Raw genomic sequence first — 22,101 nt, 5'->3', positions numbered from 1 at the left:
GCCTTTCAACTCATTAGATCCACAGTGTATATGTGTGTGTGTGTGTATGTGTGTGTGTGTGTATGTGTGTGTGTGTGTGTGTGTGTGTGTGTGTGTGTGTGTGGTGGGGGTGGGTCGGGTTGTGTTTATGTGTGTGTGCGTTTGTGTGTTTAAGTTAATATACACGTGGGCCCTGTACTGTATGTGTGCATGTGTGTGTACATTAGTGTCTGTGTGTGTATGTTAGACTATGTGGAGATGCACATGCATCATGTTTATGCACCATGTTTACACATTATGGTCATGTATGTGCAGCATGTGTGTATGCTTGTATGTCCGCGTCCTGTGCATGCATGTGCGGACATACAGTGCCCTTAGGTTGTCCTTTTCCGCCACTGCGTGACCGAGTCCGTTCGTGCGCACTGTTCTAAAACCGTGACCCCTTTTTCCCGCCGCAGGCTCGTCTGCTCCCTCTCATAACCCAGCGCTGGTAATTGTTTCTGACGTTAATTTACAGACTAGCTCAGCCTCTCCATTAAAGTTTGCCCTAGCTGAGTCTCTCTCTAAAACGCTGCGATGGCTTTATTATTCTGCTCTCCTGTCGCAACGGCCATTAGACGGCCAGCAGCCTTCGCCCATTCGCCTTAGCGCCACCATAAAGACAAAGCCCATCGAGATAAGTCACCGGTGCTCGACACGCGGTTTCATTTTCAAACCTGTAAATCAATGTCAATAGCCTTATTATCACTGTAAGACGTGTAACTCCGCCGCCACCCCCTCCACCCTTTTTTTCCCCTTCACCCGCTAACCCATGATTACACACCAAAGGGCAACATGTCTTTTGGACGGCTGAACAGCCGGAACAACAAGCCAAGGCTGGAGCTCTAACAGGCCTAACGGCCCCAGAGAATGGATCACGCGTCGGAAAGGGAATCAATCCTGGTTCATTTGTTCAAGGATAGTCTGGGGTGTGTTTGACTTGCTATAAGATTTGTCTGATTCAGTGGTAGGAAGCTGGGGCTTTTACATGGTGTGACATGGTGGATGTTCGTAGGAGTCATTTGAAGTGATTGGAGAAGACTTACTGGTCTTCTATTCTTAATGGAATATAATTTTTGGCTGATTAGGCACTAATCTATTATGTTCCATTCAAATTTACTGGATACTAATCATCTTTTGTATTTAAAGGCGAATCCACAATGATAAGATTGTCAATTGTCAAATTCAATAGTCGAAGTTGCTCCTCACAGCTATCAGAGGCTGAGGGTGAATATAGAATATGAAATAGCATTTCCCATGGGCATTTCCCATTCTGCATCAACATTAGACCACTTCTAAGTTCACTCATTGTGAAGGGTTAATCCAATCTAGATGTTGCTTAGGGTAAATGGAAGGAATATCTAAACCTGAAAAAGTGATTGGACTGTCTTCTCATTATTTGAGCTCCAAGAGAAATATAATGAAACATTAAAGTCCCTAAATTGATTGTTAATTATTTTAGGGTTAATAGTTTCTCCATCTGTGTATTGATGTGCAGTGATGTATATGCAGTGATGAAGAAGATTGTCGAATTTGGTGAGCGAGCTGTTTACTTGGTTTATTTCCAGTGTTGTATAAAGTACTAGAAAGCAATACTTGAGTAAAAGTACAAGTATCGTACTAGAAAAAGACTTTGGTAGAAGTGAAAGTTACCTTTTAGAATATTACTTAAGTAAAAGTCTTAAAGTATCTGATATATACTGTACTTAAGTATCAAAAGTAATTTTCTGATATTTAATGTACTTAAGTATTTGAAGTAAAAGTAAAAAGTAAAAAGCAAGCAGTTTTATTTTGAACTTTTATTGTGAACTTTATTTTGGCTTTCTTATAGTAAAGCATAAAGCATATTCAGGGTTCCCATATGTTCTTAATCTCACTCATCAAATCAAAATCACATTCTTTTCTAGGACTTTTCAGGCACAATTCTCTTAAGTTCAAAGAACAAACAGCATATTTTTAGAGCTGACATCAAAGAAAAAAACAGAAACAGAAATGTCACTTTTGTATGAAGTTCAGGTAAAAATGAAAAATAAATAACTTATTTCTTTCAAAAAAATAAATGACCTGCTTGTAGGGAGAACATATTGAACTAATGTTTAGGTCATGTGGTATGAGCATTTCTAGGGCTTACTTACTCCCCAGGTCACTATCTCACTCTCTCTCACACACACACAGGCCACCTATGTCCAGCAGCTACTAATATGCCAGTCATTAGTTGAAACTGAAAAGGTGTCTGTTCATCTTCAAAAGAAGCTGGTTTTCAAAGTTGCCAGAATTCAGTCCCCTGGAGTTTCAGGCCCAAGACCGGCCGACGTTTTCCATAGTGGTGGAAATTGGATAAATGAAGCAACATTTCAGCTCTTACTATCCTGTAGTTTTTATTAGTACCATGGTTCAACAAATGTGTAAAGGTTATATAATAATTCACTTCAACTGAGAAGTTAACAAAAAATATTCCACTATTGCACAAGTTAACAAAAACAGAAAGAAAGAAAGAAAGAAAGAAAGCCTTTGAAATGTAGCTTATCCCACGCTTCCACAAAGAGGTATATTGAACTAATGTTTAGGATACATGTTTTTTACATGGGTAGGCTATATTGTTGTTTGGTGATTTAGCCTACTCCTTTACACCCTCTTCTGAGCAAACAAGGCATATAGGTTTATCATGTAGGGTAATTGCTCATTCTTACATTAAATAACTTTAATTTATCCTCTTTACTTGTCCCTGTAGTCATGGCCTCCTCATCACTAATTTCGGGCTCATCATTTTCAGCGGTCGACTGGTTGATCTGCTGCTCAGTCTCTCCTGGCCTCTTTCTACCATCCATGCTTCCTGACGCTTGTGTTTACTGTAGGGCCGGCTCAGCTAGCCGTATCTGAGAAAACTTTTTGGAAAAGACGGGCTATATGGACCCAACCAACTCTTTTTGGGAGGGGAGAACTCCTAGCCTAGAAATCTAGACGCGCCCCTAGCATTTGCTGCCAGGGCTAGTCTAGCAACTCTCCGTTGGCTTGTGAGCTCCAGAAATCGAAACTTAATCAGGACATTGAAATCGTGTATAGAGTCGTTTGGTGGGCTTAACATAATTATTGATGGCAGAGTTGCAACGGTTTGGCTTGAATTTCCTGCTACTTGAAAACAAATATCCTATTGCGTCCAATTGCGTGCAGAGGGAATTTGAAAGACAACTGATTATCCCGCCCCTCGGACTGAGCACTGCGAACGGTGAGTGCCCAGACCCTACATTTTAATGTGGGTCTGGCTTGCCAGGCTAGAGATTCCCTCACGTAGGCTACAACCCATGCAGATGCATTGCATTGGTGTCATGCACAGAATGCAGAACGTGTCCTACTTTAAGAAAAGACATGACAAATGTCAATATTTTTTTCCTCGACCGGCCCAAAAGTGAAGCGGCCCACCGGGAATTCTCCCGATTGCCCACCCCGGGCCTGATTCAGTCTTACTCTTCTTGGACTGAGATGCTAAATAGCCTTTCACAGGCCGCTGAGGCAGGTAGCGGAATGTTCAGCTTCACAGAAAGCTGCCAATGTACAGAAACATTTCTTGCCAATACGGCCACGGGTGTATGACATTCTCTTCACCACTACCCTGTTCACCGAGTTCACCACTATCGTCGGGGTGGTCGTCTAAGATAACGGGAGGTCCTCCAGTAGGTGCTTGTGCTTCCATGGCGGTTTTAGTTGTGCGTCCTCCTCCTTTAGCAACAAACAAGCGCTGAAATAGAACGCGCAGCCTGCGGAGCGTGGGTAATGCAATCTAGGAGCAGTGATTCGCCAAACCTCCCTTATTGCAGTCGCACACATTTCTTCTAATTTTATGTTTTAGTAACGAGTAACGAAGATGCTTAGTGGAAATATAACGGAGTAAAAGTATACATTTTATCTAGGAAATGTAGTGGAGTAAAAGTGAAAGTTGGCATAAATTTAAATAGCGAAGTAAAGTACAGATACGTGAAATTTCTATTTAAGTACAGTAACGAAGTATTTGTACTCCGTTACATTACAACACTGTTTATTTCCAAACTCATAATAACCATGTTCTTAACAGGGAATGTACCTCCTCAGAGGCCCTGAAAAGATCTGCGTCAGGCAATTCTATGTCCTTTATTTCTTTTTATTTTGAATTATATATGTTTATTCTATTCTATTCTATTGAAGGAATCATTTATATAGAGGTTATACAGGATAACAGTACAAGAGTTTTCCCTCAGGGTTTTCTGAAAATTTTTAGCAACACTGTGTTCTGATAGATCCCTGGAGAGAGAGAGATACTCTCTTCAGCTGTAAATCTTTTTCTAGTCGGGAGAATAAGATATTACTTCTCCTCACAGGTAGGCTTTGCATATCTCCTAGATTGTTGCCGCAGATACATCTGGTTTAAAATTGGTGGATCTGAAAAGATCAATACGGCTGCTAAATGTACTGATAAAGTTAGGATCAGAAAGTAGGAACGTGCCATGGGGATCGGGGCAGGGATCTACTAGGAAGGGAGATGTCAATAACTACAAATGTCATCTTCAAGAATGACAAGCAATATTGTGTATTGTGTATTGTGTGTGTGTTGTGGATTGTGTAATATTGACATCGTAATTCTAGTTAAAATGTTTTCTCACAAAACAAACTCATGTGTGGTATTTTACTTTATTTTTTGTTCACAATAGTCTCATATTTCATGCCACAGAAGAACAGATCTTGTGCTCTGTCAAAGAAAAATTTACAAACCGCTGGTATATTTCATTTCCACACAGCTCTTTCCCCCTCAAATAATAATAAAAAAAGATACTTTCACTTTCCAAAATATATTACTGGCATGGATGAGTGTTGGCACTTTTATGATAACCATGATTGAATTGACCCCTGTGTCTTGGGCAGTTATGTGTATGCCTGTGTGGAGAGGATCTTCCCATCAAACTGAGGGCAGAAAGTAACTTCTCAGTCTGCCATTTGGACACCAACCTCAGTCACTGCTTCCTCATCCTTAAATACTTAGCTTTGAATGTAAATCTAGTATGTAGCAGCTGAAGCAATGCGTTGAATGCTAGAATTGTTTATGGCTTGGTCCAAGCTACTGTACTGTTTCCCCCTGACTGTGCAAACATCAGGATGTTTTGACTGCACACATTCAATGGACAGTATTTTTATACATACAAATATACATATAATATAACTGCAGATTATACCTTTAAGGTTTATCACTTTAACAGGTCCCTCTCTCCAAGGATGCTTCCCTGGGCGTTCCTACTCCGACACCTGTCAGCATGCTCACCGTGCACACGGAGTAAGCGATGACGTGTACTTCACACACTCACACACACACACACACACACACACCTACCACGTCTGTTCCCCCTCATTGGCATCAATGACACGCTGATCTCTGTTACCAGTTTTAGCCGCAGCAGAGGTTAAATGATCAGTGGTGCAGAGAAAGGCGCATGACTGTGTGCCCTAGCACGGTGCCCTGAATCCCCCTCTGAGCTGATTAGGTGTGAGCGTCCTGGCAGACAAAGCCATATGTTGCCACATAAAGATATTTGGACTGATCCACACAGGCGTACTGCTGGGGATGCACTGGCTGTAGTTTTTATTGAAGTATTGATAGATTGGAAAAGTTCAAAAATGCAATTCCTACTATGCCATGCTTATTAGTGTTTGCAATGTCAGAGACGTCATTCTCCATATTAAAAGTCTGTTTGAGAATGAGTTTGAAGTCATTATTCTAGGATAAAAGAACTGTTACTGCATTGTGTTGCTTCAAACTATAGGGTTCGACGGTTCACACAGGCTATCCAACAATCGTGTAATAACGATAAGAGGTGTTTAAGAAGACCCATGAAGAGATATAACGTTTTTACATTTAACATTATTAAACTCGAAAGGTTATCTAGCAGATATTTACAGATTGTTCTGAACAATGTTGCCTGAGGCAACCCTTCATTTGGTGGATGAGTGAGTGCAGGATATCTTTCCATAACATAGATCTTTAAGATATGGCCTAAACATTTGAATAACATTTGAATGCATTGTAAAAATAGAAGGTCAATGAGCTTTTCCATGACATGGGACTTTGAATGTGAATGATTTAAACAGGAAACCTTGTGCAACATTAAAACAGTTTACTTAATTTGTAGATAGCGTGTTTAACTTTATGGGGTGTGCAGGTAAGTGTGGGCCATGTGTCATCTCAGTTAACCACTTGTTGGTTAAATAATCTAACACAAGTGTTTATGGCCTTGCTCTACCATTAACTCTCTACAACCAGATGTAGGCTATGAGACGGAATAGACTAAAGCCATTGTGGAACACTATTTACTTGGTGTATGTGTAGGTCTACATCACAGCTTGCAACTGACCTGTAAACAAACAGGATAAACTGATGTAAACAGATGGCTATGAGAGAAAATATTTATGCCTCTCCTTTGCAGAAATTCTGAGCTAATGTGGAACACTGTGGAGTGGACGGACTGGCAATAAGGGAACGATTAATTGTGATGCTGGCGGCAATTGACTCCCTTGTTAAATGCACCTGCTGTGAAACCAGGGGCTCGATAGCAATTTCCACAAATAAACCAAACTACACAGTGAGACACATTCACTGAGAGGTAGAGAGGGGTGGTAGGGCTCCAGCTTCTGTGTTTGTAGCATGAGATGTGTTTAACAAGGGAAGGCAAGGTTACAGCTTGACAGGGTTATATTTCAGTTCAAAGACACACATGAGATTAATACAGAAAAAGGCTTCTTGCTCAGAAATGACAGCGGAAGGGGGGAAAGCGCCTGGAGATAGACTTTGATGGACACAGCAGTCAATCTGTGCAGTTCTTAGGAGTGAGCATAACCCCTGGTCTTTTGTAGCCTGGTACAGACAGATTCCTCCAGAAGCAGAGGGGGGAGAGTGTAAGATCTTAATGGAAGCACTAAATCTTCTGGAAATTGCCACAGCTGCCGGTTCCTTTCTGCACAAAAATGTGACATTTCCTTGGGTCCACTTGAAATTAGTGTGCTCATTTATTTGTTTTTCAACGATCAATTGCAAAACAAACTAGATGTACCGCAGAGCGGTACAAAATATGACCGCCGCCCAGTCCAGCACATGTTTTCCAGGCATATATGATTCTAACTGTCTCACTGAATTGTATTATGCACACTCAATTCTCACTGGTATCTGCTAGACAACAAGTACCAAAACATGATTAGTTCATAGATTTCACATGTAATATACATTTTATACAACCCCACCCCCATCTTGCCTGTTCATAATTCTGAGAAATTCTTGCCCCTGGAGGCAAACATACGCAAAAATTGGTCATCCTAGGCCCTACGGTTCTCAAGATATTCACAGAAAACTGTGTCTGCCCTACCCTCCTTTCGGGGGGTCCAGTCCAGCGGGGGGGCTACAGATCAAAACGAAAAGCAATGGTTCCATGCTATCCATGTGGGGTTACATGCCCACCAAGTTTCGTGTACCCCGGTCTTTCATTGTCCCGGGAATCCTTGTTGGTGTACGGTCACTAAATGTACACATAAATTATTTTATTGTAAGGCCCCCCATGAACGAAAGTCCACGAAACTTGGCATGCATTCGGAGGGTGTCATAATGATCCTATACTTTCAATTTCGTGCAGTTTTGACCATGTCAGCCAGAGATATTGTGATGAAAACACCTAATTTTTTGCTTTTTAATTTTTAACTAGGTGGCGCTATACATGAAATAAGTGGTAATGGGATAATTTGACATGCCCCCTTAAGACCAACATACAAAAAAAAGGTGGACCTCCTAGGCCCTACGGTTCTCGAGATATTCACAGAAAACTGTCTCCGGCCACCTACAGGTCAGTTGGTGTATAGTAACATAAATTAATTTATTGTGTGCCCCCCCATGAACGGAATTCCACGAAACTTGGCGTGCATTCAGAGGGTGTCATATTGATCCTACACTTCCAATTTCGTGCAGTTTTGACTATGTTAGGTCACAGATACCTGCGATTACAACACCTAATTTTTACTTTTTTGTGTTTAACTAGGTGGCGCTATACATGAAATGAGTGCTTATGGAATGGGTTGACATGGCCCTTTTAGATCAAAATACAAAAAAAAATGGTCCCCCTAAACCCTATGGTTCTCGAGATATTCACAGAAAACTGTGTCTGCCCTACCCTCCTTTCGGGGGGTCCAGTCCAGCGGGGGGGCTACAGATCAAAACGAAAAAAGGAGGTTCCATGCTATCCATGTGGGGTTACATGCCCACCAAGTTTCGTGTACCCCGCTCTTACAGTGTCCGGGGAATCCTTGACGGAAATTTCTGACTAAACCTATATGACCGCCCCTTCGCTGCGCGGCGGTCATAATAAATAAATAAGCAAACACAGCATGCATAAGGTGTTTATTGACATGGGATATTTAAAAAACAAACAAAAAACTTGAATGAAAAGTGGTGTACACTCCAGTTATCCCACCTTTAATTATTATTTTTTTGTTGTTGTTGTTGTTGTTAAAAATATTAGGCTTCATTTATTCATGAACACATTAAAGTACTCTTTATGTTGAGTAATTTTCCCTTGCTGTTGCTCAAAGTGTCACCTATTGCCACAGAAAAGAGCAGCTCCAGGCACCAGGCATGTAACCCCCGCCCTCAACCCCCACCCCATCCCCTGCTCCTGACCTGGGTAGCCTTCAAATGGCAGGAAATCCATACCCGGTGCAGAGGAAGAGGCTCCATTAGATAATATGAAATCTATCTTTATTTCCAAACTCTGTCTATTGGTGGTAGCGGATCAATGCTGAGGCATCTGTTGAACTGCTTACAATAACAATAAATTGATGGGCTGCAAACGGAGCAGTGAGGGTAATGCACTAACAACACGACACAACAGGCTCCTCTTGAGAAGTATCGACATGGCATGGCGCATTCATTTATTACATTGCCAGCTAATTGGCTTCAAATCAGATGAGGTTGAAGTGTATCAGTAAACACACCGTCACCATGTTGTTGTTAAGTTTTTTTTCTCGCAATAGGGTTGCTACACCCATAATGCAATGCAAAGTCCAGTGGCACTGGCCCACAGGATTGACAGAATGTGCCTGGAGGAAGTTTATGTGTCGTTTGCATTTTATCGGTGGGGCTACTGCTTCCTGTCTTTGTGTGTCACACTGGGATATACAATCTAATCAGATTTCTTTTTTAAAGATTCGAGTTTGACCTCCTTTTTTGTTTTATGTAAGCTCTGTTTTTGAGGATAGGAACATGCTGTGAGCAAAACAAACCGTGGACTTGAAATGAAATATAAACTACTGCAAGTTAATATAGATTGTGACAGGATACGAGTGCACAATTACAGTGGCTCCATTACAAAGCATCACTGTTGAAAATAATCACAAATGAGTGCTTAACTCCTTGTTGACCTTTATCCCTAACTGAAGATGTCTTGTGTGTTTTGGCACATCAGTATCATATTGCACAAGTCTGATTAGAGAATCTTAATGTGACATTTGCTGCCTTGCTGTTTAAGTACTGATCTATTTGGCAGTGTTTGTGCCAGGCGTTTTTGTCTGGTGTTTAATGCTAGGACTTCATGCCAGACAAGAAGCTTGTTTGTTGTTGGCTAATAGAAGTAGACTATTGCTGCCCTCCATGGGGCTCCCATGCTGTTGCACTGCATAGAAACTTCCCTAAGACCTGCTCACATAGGACACCCACCACACACAATCTGGTGCGTGTAATCAGTCTAATTTATGTTGATGATATGTCATGTAAAGAACAGATAAGCACACCTGTTGATCCCACCTGCCACTCAGGATGTGGACAATGTGTTCTGAGTTCCAGCATGGAACACCCTGTAGAATATGAGAATAGTTCTACAACACAACATGGCCTATGACTAAGAGCAAATGATATCAGTTCCAACTGGACTGTTGGTGGAATTTGTATGCCTTTAAGTTTTAGGTAGCTAGCTCGCTAAATCTATCTCCTTGCTGCTTTAACAACTGACTGTTGGCAGTCGATAATTTATCATAGTGGAGTAGTTGAGACAAGTTTGAGTCAATTAAGTCAAGTGGTTTGACCTTAATCTGTGATAATCAAGAAACATATGTGTCGGACATTTAATCCACCGCGTCTAATTCTGAGTGTCTACTGCTTATTTTATCCACCACTACCACCACTTATGTAATTTCCTACTTGTGGAGTTAATCACCGACATTAAAATAAAGACGTTCTAAACTAAACAATAACAAAAAAAATAATAGGGGTTTTACACCAGCAATGCAGGGTCTCATAATAGTTGTAAAATGCAGGAATAGCATAATGCCACGCAACACTCATACTAAGCTGTTCTCCCTGTTGATGAGATAGAGGAACTCAAATGGATGGGAGAGAGAGAGAGACACTTACTGTTGTTTGAAATTGACTGATACAGTAAGCCACTCTGGTCTCTCAGTATGTGGGCCAAAAGGACCAGAGGTGGGACAAATGTAAACATGGGGATGAAGTCTGTAACTGGACCATGTAATATCTCATTGAAAGAATGTGATGGGAGGTGAGGGAGGATAGCCTGGGGAATGAAATATGCATTTGGTCACTAGAGCAAAAACATATCAGGTTCCATGTGCTCTGGACGAACAGGCCCATGGTGTGAGTAGGACATAACTCAGCAGAGAGACAGTTGGACCACTACCTCTTTCTCTCTAGTGTCCATCTTTCAGTCTTTTTCACTCTGTCTCTCTCTCCATCCTCTCTGGTTATATACATAATAATCTTATGTCATTAGAGTCTCTTAGAGTCTCACATGCACGTAACCACACACCACTTATTCTCTGTCACAGTTGCATTTCCTTCACCTCGCACTCTCTTCTTCTCTCTCTGCCACGCACACACACACGCGCACACACACACACACACACACGCACGCACACACACACACACACACACGCGCACACACACACACACACGCACACACACACACGCACACACACGCACACACACACACACACACACACACACACACACACACACACACACACACACACACGTACACAGACACACACACACACACACACACACACACACACATACTAACACACACAATTTCAAGACAGTACTTGTTGAAGACATGTAGAAATGCCAGGTGGATGTTTTTTTTCTCTATATATATTTCAATCACACAATTCAACATCTCACCGAGGATATCCATGACAAAGGCAGCCTTCTCTGACCCCGCCACTCTCTTGACATTTAGCAGTCTGATAGGTTCACACTCCTTCAGACACCCAGAGCACCGCCACCGCACAAATGCCAAGCAGAAGTGTGTGTGTGTGTGTGTGTGTGAGAGAGAGAGAGAATGAGTGAATATTACTGATGGGGTTTTGCTGGCAGTAAAACAGCACTGGTATCCTTCTAAGAAACACCACTGGGCAATTTGTTGTTCAATTTAATTAAGTCCTGTAATGTCTTCCTTTTAATTAAACTCTACCTAGCGTTTTACAGTTGGAAATTGTTTTGCCGGGCACCCCTTCACAGAGGACTGTGCCAACCACCAAAATCATACTTTACTATTACGGTAATTGACTTCCTCTCAGCCCGCCGGTTATGGAAGAATAATGGTGCTGGAAATAGCTAGTTAACCTTGTGTCAGGTAATACAGAGACTGGGAGAGAGACAGAGAGAGAGAGGGAGAGAGAGAGAGAGGAAGGGAGAGAGAGAGGGCGCTAAGAGTTGTTCCCAGAGAAATTGCTGTGTGTTGGCTTTGAGTTACACAAAAGAGAGATTCCAGGGAGGGGAATTGGTAAATGATTGTATTAAGTGAATCACCCGCTGTGAACCGTGGTTGCGAGAGTTAGACAAGCCGCATTTGAAGTGGAGCGCTCATTTGCGGATGAATCACAACAATGCAAATCGTACATGAAAACAGCCAGCAGATCACTGAGAGAGAAAGAGATTTAGAACGATAGATAGGTAGAGAGAGAGCAAGAGATAACAGCACTGCTGTTTAACTCCAAGGGCTCCTTTTTTCACCATACTGACAAACACTTCAATTTAAAGATTTAGAATGTTTACTTAAAGTTTTAGCCATTTGTATATATTTTTTCTTTTTCCTTTTTTTCCCATTTAGCAGTATTTTCTTGTTGAGTGAAGAGGAAAATACATTCCACCCCCCTCCTCTTTTTCTCTCTCCATGTCTCCCCTCCTCACTCTCTCTCTTCTCTCTCTCTCTCTCTCTCTCTCTCTTGCCTAAGGCAAGAGTTGGCTGTAAGAGCTCTTCCTTCTTTCTGAGCACACGCTGCACTACCTGCCCCAGCGTTCTCCAAAGCTGAGCGGCGTGGGGTGGAGACAGAGACCTGGTGCTTTGGCTGTCCTGGGTGACATGAAAACCGCTGAAAAAAAGACACACACACACACACATAATAAACTCGCAAAGGGGCAGATCATCCACAGGCTCCCACCATTAACTACCATCAAACACAGCACACTGACAGGCAGCAGCAGCATGGGCTTTCTGCAGCCTCGTCTCTCCGACTGCCGTGTACTTCAACTCCCACGGTTTGTCATCCCTGACTTCCTCATCTTCTTGTCTCTCTCTCCCTTCTGTTTTCCCTTCTTTCTGCCATCATTTCAGCCTCTCCTTCACAATGTGTCTCTTTCCCTCCTTTCTCTCTCTCCATTTTTTCACTCACTTGTTCTTTTCCACTCTTTTTAGTCTTCTTCTCTTGGTCCCTTTCTTTTCATTTCCTCTCTCTCTCTCTCTCTTTCTTTCTTTCACTGTATTCTAGTGCTCTAAGGAGAATCAATGGTGCTTTAATTGATTTCCCTCAAGCCGTGTTGTCAAACGCTGCACCCGTACCTTTTTCTGTCAGTTGATCCCTGTGCTCTCTCTCCTCCATCCTCGAGTCTCTCCATACCTCCACTCTCTCTCCATCCCTCCTCGAGTCTCTCCATTCCTCCACTCTCTCTCCTCTCTGGAGGTGGCTCACTCTAGTTTATTTTCTGTTATCCCTGGATAATAGCACATTTTCTGCTGTGAGCCCATGGCTCAGAGTTATTGTGTACTTAGTGCTTACCACCTTAATAAACACCACACACACACACACACACACACACACACACACACACACACACACACACACACACACACACTCACTCACAAAAGTCATCTGTGGTTTGACTCAAGCCGCCATGTTTCATGAGTTTTGTGCTTTTATCCAGCTCTTTAAGCTTAAGACTAATCACGGATTTATGTTGACATTGAGATTACGCAGGGGCACCATATCTCTTCATTACAGTAATGTGTCTGCTTAAGATTTAAAATAGCAACTTTAAAGCCATAAACATATATGAAGGGAAACACAGAAGAATATGAGAATGTACTGGCTTTGACAGGGATGCAAATAATTGAGCTCTTACTTACATACTTACATACATACATACTTACTTATGTTTTTGGAATTGTAATTAAATTGTAATGCTTTACAGGTTATGTAATTTGTTTCACACATATGATATCTTTGATATTCTTGATTAATGAATACTATTTACTATTTTTTAAGTAGTGACACTAAAACTCAACCTTCTGTCTGTCCTCCAAACATTGAGGCCAGGGTTGACCCTACCCCCCCCCCCCCACACACACACACACACACCCACTCACCCACCCCCTGAGGGTGCCCCTCGGCTTCCTCTACCCCTACATACAACCTTGAATTTATAAACTCTGATCTGAGGGAGTGTGCGCTTTCGTCTTTACTGTGCGACGCGCTACTGGATGGCAGCCAGTGAAGAAGTTTCACAGGATGTGGGCTGGCCTCCAGAGCGTGCGTCTGCCTTGCTCACAGGCCAGGTGGGATCTGTAAATGATAACACAGACATCTCTCCCCCTGCTCCACACTTCAATGGACAAGCTCAAGCATACGGAGAAGCAGTTTTTTGAAGGGGGAGGAAAGATGCTTGAGGCTGTTTTTACAAAATAGCTGTTGGTTGGGGAAAGTGTTGTTTGTTATGCTTATATAACAGAGTATACAGATAAATAGGAAAGACTTATATTTCAGTATGTGTGTGTGTGGGGGGGGGGGCACGAATTACTGTGATATTGCATCTGCAGCTTGTACATACAAGTAGTCAGATGTGACATATTATAAAATAATTTGTTTGGTATGCCAGCTATCATCTATATACACCTGATCACAAATTGACCTGTCTGATAAAATCACAGAGAAATCAAATTTAAAAATGGCATGTAGCATCACCTGCTCACCAATACCTTCCCACCCCCATGAAAAAGATCCGTGCCTTTTGACATCAATCTAATTCCCCCACTGAAAGGATTCATTTCTTTGCACCTGTTTGTATAATATTATACATGAACTCAGTCAAGCTGAAGTTGCTCCATCTAGACCCCATCCATCTTTGTGGCAGCCATCTGGCTTCGATGTGTTTGTGTGTGTGTGTGTGTGTGTGTGATTGTGTGTGTGAGTGTGTGTGTGTGTGTGTGGGGGGTGGGGGGGGTGGGATGTTGGGCAGTAGCAGAAGGTGTGGAACCATGGGCACTCTTATGGACTGCACCCCCAGCCGGGTCCTCTTACAGAATGCCACCCCCCCCCCCAAACACACACAAACATACACACACACACGCACACACACACAGACGCACATATATTCACACACACACTGGAGGTAATGAAATGGCTGTTGCATTGATGGCTGCAGCTCTGTGCCAAACGTGGTCTGTACGCGTCGGAGACCAGGAGCAGAGGAGCTGCGGTAGCAAGCAGCCTGAGCTTGTCACAGAAAATTAACTTACATTTAATGTTTGTTCCTTCACACTCTGCACTAAAAAAAAGACAGAAGGGAATTCCCTCAGTTTTTTTTTTTTTAAATTCCATTTGGTCAAGGAGAGAAGGGGGGGGGGGGATTCCCAGCTTGAAAAATCAACACTACAATCCAGCAAATTGGTGTGATTACTGTATTAAGCCGAGGGTCACACTTAACACACAGGGGTTTTCGCACTGTACATTATCACCACATAAAACCCTTTTCACTTCATGGATTTAGAAAAGCAACAATTTCACGACTGCTGTGACCATGAGCGGCAATCACAGAGTTTGGCCAGAGTCTGAATGATAAGTAAGATGCATAAACCAGACATACATTCACGCTATGCTATGAAACAACCCACTGCATTAGTGTTCAACGCCTTGGGAAACAAGGAACACAAACAAGACCACTGACTGTGACTATAAACCATGGCAGAGGATATATATTTAGGAAAAAATATTTACACACACACACACAAACACACACACACACACACCACATGCAAGCATTTAGGGGCTGAGGTAAAATAGCTTGTGTGATTTTATCGTAAGCACTGAGTTCTGGGCTAGTGTCCAGCAGAGAATTACTGCAGTAGATAATGCTTGTCATAATGTCTCCAGAAAAACCTACATCCACATCCCCATGCTACGCTTAGCTAATGTTTGGCCATTTGTCAATAAAAAGGCGCCTTTTTTTCTAGATTGGAGTTTGACGGGATTGTGCAGAGTGGTGACAGTAGGAATAAAACAAAAAATCTTTTTGGAGTGAAACAACAAATAATTGTGGTGACTGAACTGAATAATGAAGAAGGACCAATTTGTTCTCCATACAATCTCTGATACAGTGTACTGTTACACCATAAAATCTATCATACAATTTGGTTTCATTATTGCATCATCATGATATTATATTACTGTTCTGGTGAAAGACATTTTATTTAATTACACTAATCAGGTTAATGGACACACATAATAATAATAATACAAAAAAAGTGTTTCCACCACCCAATGTTTCATAACGTTTCATAACGTGTCCATCTCACATCGTCCTAGCAAAATGGCCTGGGCTACATCTTGTGTATTTGCATACATTTCAAGATAGCAGGTCTGCCTGGCTGGCCAGATAAGTAGGAACAGGCAGAAATCAATGCTGCCTGTCACCTTTTAGCACGACAAATGGTGCCTATTGTTCGCTCTGTCCCCCTCCTCCTCCCTCAACTTAGACAAGCAGGGAGTAGACACCCAGACAGGCTGAAAGGCCCAGCCAGGCCAGTGCAATGCTAATCGGACCAAAGCTGGCCAGATGACACCATCGACTAAAAATAAGAGCTCCCCCACACTCTCTCACACGCTAATTTCAAATGCGCAGATTTGTAGTAAGCCAACCAACCAAATAACATACAACTAAATAATGCCTTAAAGAACGGGGAAATAAGTTTGAAATGTCTTCCATTTGAAAGCATTAAAGCCCCGCGAGGTCTTGTTAAACAGCCGTATCAAGACCAGAGGACTCTGCGGTGAGGGATCTAAGGACACGCGTTGATGGACAGGGAGCGAAGTGTGGAGTTGTGCTTCGGCTGCACTCGGAACAGTCAGAGTTCCTTGACGTCACCTTAGAGGCCAGCCTGTGTGCTGCCGATGCCGCCGCCGCCGCCGCTCTCTCAAACATGTCTTTGTTATTCAGAGCTTTCCACAGGAGAGCGGCAAGCTGTAAAACATGGAGCACTTCACAATTCCTGAAGAGGCACGTAACGCCACTATCCATGTCAAATGCACAAAACAAATAATTGAAAATATTGAATAATTTAATTAGACGCAAATTAGGAGATTAGTTCTGCGCTTACATGGACGGCGGCAAATGACCATCAACAATACAGGCAACAAGATAGTAACAAATAAAAATTAGCGCACAAATATTCCAATAAAAGGTTTAATAAAACATTTCCCCCAGATAAATCATAGTCTACACAACCGAGTCGTTTACATTTGTGTTTGATTTTCGGTCTTCCCGTTTGAATCCTCCCTCTACATAAGCCATTAATTATCCCTTAATAAAGATTATCTTACGCTAGTAATTAATGCAAGCTACATTAATTACGCCTGAACATAATAGCCTAGCCTCACATCCACATCATGTGCGATAATGGAACAACTATTGTTGAAGATCACCACACCAGTCCATTCCGGTTTGGTCCAATGGCTTTCCAAGGAGCACTCCGGGACGTATTTTCATACCAACCACCAAGCATGGCCCTTTGGTAATAGAATAGCCAATGTAATTTGACACTTCAACTTACTGTGCTCTCTTCTAGTTGACTCAGTTACTCACCCACTGACGTTAAGTCCATTCTTAGAGCTTGTGACGAGGGAAAAAAGGAAGATATTTAAAAACAAGAGGCAAACAACACGGAGGATTTTTTCCGCTTTCGCCGCCCGGGGTGAAATCTGTAAGTAAGTTCCATATTTGTTTCCGTGTTGTCGTTCACACCTCTTGCCTCGGATGGTTTTGTGTTTAGATGGATGGAATTGATTCCCAACGATAGTGTTATCACTTCAAGAAGCGTTTATAAAGCTCGACCACGCTAATAAGGAAGGGGTTATTGTGATGTGTCCGCGGCCGCTTGAGACTGTCGGAAATCTCAATCGGGGTGTACGTTTCGCCAGTAACAGACACGGCATTGCTGTTCAGCGCGTTTGATCTGATCTGTATTGTGCAGATTTTTAGGTTGTTGAGATATACTGTTGATATGATCAATCAAGAAGTTGAAGGATTATGGTAGCATACGAGCATATTACGCAGAGATAACGTTGGGGTTTACATTTAAGACGCATGGTTTGTGCTGGAAGTGCAACAATTTAACCATGCCGTCTTTATTCCATTCATAAATTTAAGCGCAACGGATCGGTAAATACATTTGTCCTGTGTAGCCAAAGAGTAGACTACACGCATTTTAAACTCGCCGCATGTTGTGCTTTTTTACACTTTTCGCCATGCTTAAGTTGCGTGTGTTTTAATTAATCTAGCCTTCTAGGTTTCTTTAGGCTATTCATTTAAGCGGGTAACTTTCATATGTTTCACGCTGACGAATAGACCTGGTGTGGACCATGTTGGCTGTAGTAGGCTATGTGTGTGTAGTGTATTTGGTTATAGCAACTGACGGGTTTGTCTCCAGATTTTTTTCCTGTCTGAATCCAGTTGGGACTAAGGGCCTCTTGCAAAGACTCGGTTCCCTTTCATAGCTGTACATCTGTCCAGGAAGCCAAAGAACAGCCAAGTGGAAAAAAAATCTGCCAGACTGAACTGAACACTCTGCGCTGCTCGGCTTTTTAACCATTGTCACAGAGAGAGAGGAAGGGAGGTGGGGTGTCTCCTGTGAAGCCATGCTCAGCTGCTGTTTTGGGAGACGCGAGATATTTGCATTTTAGAAACTGCTGATAAAGAAATCACAATTCTCGTGAGATCCTGGTACTCTTTCCGTCTTTTTGAAGTGGCTCCCGGTGCTGCGCGATGTAGGCTGAAGTGTAGCATGTCCTTTCCTCTGGCTAGAGGGTCCACTATGTTCTCTCCTTGTTATTGTAATGATGTAACCGAGTACTAATGCTCTGCAACATCATCAAAGCTGCACGGAGTATGAGACAGCAATCTGTCCTCCCTCTATGAAAACATAGGTGCTGCTGGTCAGTGCTCTCTCTCACTCCCCCCCACCCCCCACACACACACACATTGACATAAGCATGGGTTTGCATATGTGTGTGCTTAACACAACACATCTTGGCGACATACTCGTTTCTCATTTGGTTTCAAGTGTGCTAAATATTTCTTAGGGCAAAAGAGGTCCTGGTATGTTTAATATTTCAGAGAGAGAGAGAGAGAGAGAGAGAGAGAGTGTTGGTGTTAGGGGGTGAGTTAACTTTCCTCCTTCTTTCCCTCCCCTCTCCTTCACTGTGGGGGCCCCCAGGTTGCGACTTGGAATTAGCATTGGGTGGAGGACTGGAGATGGAGGGGGGGGGGGGGGGCAGCAGCACTGCACTGACCCTTCTCCTATTCAGCTTGGGGATGTTGAAACACCAGTCGTCAAACAAAAGACACATTGAAACGGAGATCTGCGATTCCAGCACGTGCGACAGGGGACTCAAGTAGACCCATTTATTAACTGGGCTCCCCCCCCCACCCCCAAAACCCGCCAGTGAAGCACACGTTGTTATGGAAGGCAAAAGAAGTATTTATAAACCAGTGTCATTACATAAATGCGCTTTGTGGACATCCTTACCCCCGTCTATGACGATGGAGTGAGTCTGATGTTAGTGTGTCCTCGTGAGATATCACAAGACACTGGTTGAATGTTTTTTTTCCCCTTTCCCTCTGTTGTGTTCTATAAAACAAGACTTATAATTAACAGCTTCACACTTCTGTAAACATTTTTAATTTTACTACTCAACTACTACGCAACTTTCAACAATGCTCCTAGTTGGCTTTGCGGGGGCTGTGCGCCCAACGTGTATTTAAGTGCTATTTAAGTGTCCTAACCGCTGTTGGGTGCTGAGTGGACTGGTTGAAAATACCCGTCTGTGCCTCCTCACCTCTTCCTGTTGTGTTTGTCTCTCTCTCTCTCTCTCTCTCTGATGGAGTGATTCAGTCATGCCATCACCTCAGTGCTCTGTGCGAGCCTCATTCATCTCACACTTTTTTCTCTCTCTTTTTCGGGAGGATGAGGTGATGAATGTTTAAGTCATCCCCAGACTGTGGTGTTTGTGTGTTTGTCATGCTGGCCACACTGCTGCAGACCTCTCTTTCTCCTTCTCTTTCTTTCTCTCTTTCTTTCTTTCTCTCTCTCTCGCTCTTGTTGAGGTGAGTGTATGGGAGCTGAAAATTGCCCTGCCACATGGGAAATGATTCAAGCTGGAGATCAGAGAGAACACACACACACACACACACACACACACACACACACACACACACACACAGAGAAAGAGAGAGACCGGAGGAGTTATTACCTTTTCCCATCTAGATGCATGGAGATAGACCCACACCCTCTTATTGTCACCCAGGGTGGTCAGGCGTGCATCAAGTGACTTCACATCTCTCACAGATCAGGCTCCCGCGGTGTGTCTATAAAATGACATTCCTCCACACACCACCACACCATTTCAGAGCGACCCCTCTTGCAATAAGGTTTATACATTTAATAATCCATCAATAAAGGCAATATAAATTACCTTGCTGAAATGATGATCGCATAAAAGTGGTTTAACAAGACACTTTCTCTCCCATGCATTTCCTGCTGTGACCCGGGGCCTCTTTGTGGTGCTACAGCGGCACATGGCCATAAATCTCCCCCATGCTCACAGGCCTCACGCTCATCAATTGCAAATGGGGTCTAAAGTGGCCAGTAAATTGTGCATTTAGCCTCTGCTGTTGCTTGTAATGTGATTGGTGGTAGTGGGTTGGGTGGGGTGGAGTGGGGGATCTTTGTTAGAAGCATGGGACAGAGTGTGTCCATGTTTGCAGTGATCTTTCTTTCTCTCTCGCTCTCACACTCACACTCACACACACACACACACACATACACACTCTACACAAGTGTGCTATGAGGAAAGAGGGACGCATAGGAAGTGCCGTGTTTGCCAATGCTAAAGTTTTAAATGGTTATCAGTGCGTATGTGTGTATCAGGACATTCAAGCTCCTCTTATTTTTTAGAGAAAGAGAGAGAGAGAGAGAGATTGTAAAAAAGTGTAAATGAATGCCCTGGGATAACTTATTCTCACATTGAGCACTCAGCAGATTCCTCTTCCGCTCTCCCCTGTGACAAGGCAAAGATCCCTGAGTTCTTAACCGCACTGTTAATTGCCTCTCATTGCTCAGATAAATCAGCGGCGAGTATGATTAATCGATTAGTGGAAGAGTCGCCCCGGCGATCCCAAGCAGTGCTATATCCACCCGTTAATGACATAACAATGCATGGGCTGGTTAAGATTGCATCCCATAACCTTGGCTTTGACAAAGAACCAGTCACTCTGCTGAAGAGATCTCGTTCCCCAGCCTTCCTCCTCTTCTGTGGAGTATTGTCGGTCTTCCGGCTCACAGTGAGGGCTGTGAAGGGGGCCGGGGAATGTACCCCCAGACTGCCCCGCACCTGTGCTCCCCCCCCCTTTTTTTGGGGGGGGGGGGGGCGGCTACTGTGGCCCCCCAATCCCAACCCGGGTCGTTTCACGGTGGAGGGTGGAGGTGGATGGGTGTGTGGGAGAACATAGATCATGTCTGTCACTTTCCTGGCTGGTCCGCGTTAGGAACCCGATCTGTGACTCGGGGAAGGGAGAGCGCCTGATTTAATTGTTCTCATGGTAGTTGTGTTTGTCTCGTGGCAGCGGAGATCAGAAGGCGAGAGAGAGAGAGAGAGAGAGAGAGAGAGAGAGAGAGAGAGAGAGAGAGAGAGAGAGAAAGAGAAAGAGAAAGAGAAAGAGAGAGAAAAAAACATTAACATTGAGTCTGACTATGAGGTACGGAGAATGTCAGGGAACAGTGAGAAATGGAGAGCAAGAGAGAGGGAGACAGAGAGGGGCAGACAGGGTAAGAGAGAGGAAGAGAAAAAAAATGAGACAAAGAAAGCAAGAGAGACAGAAAAGAAAGAGACAGAGAGGAAAAAGAGAGAGTGAGCGACCCATGCGCGAAAGCGAAAAGAGAGAATGTGAGGGAGAGAGAGAGAGATAGAGCAAGACGGAGGGAAAAATAACGAGGGGGTGGCCAAGGCTGGCGCCAGACCACAGAGTATTTAATCATATTATAGCGTGCAACCTCTCCCTCTCTCTTTCTCCATCTTTCTCTCTCTCTCTCTCTCTCTCTCTCTCTCTCTCTCCCTCTCTCTCTTTCTCTCTTTCTCTGGCTGGGCCGGAGCTGTGGGTGTAACAGGGGTGGAAGCCATGGCTTCAGGCCGCTAATCTGCACCCTAGCCGGAGCAGGTAAGAGAGTCGGTCTTCAGGCTGGCCCCGCAACAGCAACAAGGACAAACACTCCCGCGCTCCGCTGCCTGGAAAATATTTTGTGTGAAGTGGGATGCCTTTTTTGTTTTGGTGTAGAAAAATCTTTTGTGAGCCAAAAAACACCAGACATCTGTTATTGTTTTTTGCCCCCATCTTGGTGTGTCAGGACAAGAAAGTAGTAAAATCCCGAGCGCTGTTATTTGATGTTCTTTCTGGCAGATTTTGGACAGTGTGTGCCTGTGTGTATTTGTGCAAGTCTTTGTCTGTGAATTTGTGAGTTGTTT

General features: G+C 43.3%; 1 protein-coding gene across 5 annotated transcripts in view; it reads left to right on the top strand.

Moving 5' to 3' along the window:
- Positions 1-17,153: 17,153 nt before the first annotated feature.
- LOC143137790 (zinc finger MIZ domain-containing protein 1-like) overlaps positions 17,154-22,101 on the top strand; it is a 168,489-nt gene continuing 163,541 nt past the window's right edge. For 3 of the 5 annotated variants that reach the window (XM_076298112.1, XM_076298113.1, XM_076298109.1), the window contains exon 1: positions 17,155-17,285. The gene's annotated coding sequence lies outside the window, so the exon portion shown is untranslated. Of the gene's footprint in view, positions 17,290-22,101 lie in introns of all 5 variants that reach the window. The other 2 variants (XM_076298114.1, XM_076298110.1) reach the window with 2 other exon arrangements.

Source organism: Alosa pseudoharengus, unplaced genomic scaffold, assembly GCF_046254945.1.
Source record: "Alosa pseudoharengus isolate Yale_2024_CS ecotype anadromous, Long Island Sound unplaced genomic scaffold, YU_APseudo_1.1 YU_APseudo_1.1_scf_21, whole genome shotgun sequence".
NCBI classification, from domain to species: Eukaryota; Metazoa; Chordata; class Actinopteri; order Clupeiformes; family Clupeidae; genus Alosa; species Alosa pseudoharengus.
The sequence above is the reverse complement of the archived record's forward strand: the minus strand, read 5'-3'. Positions and strand labels throughout refer to the sequence as shown.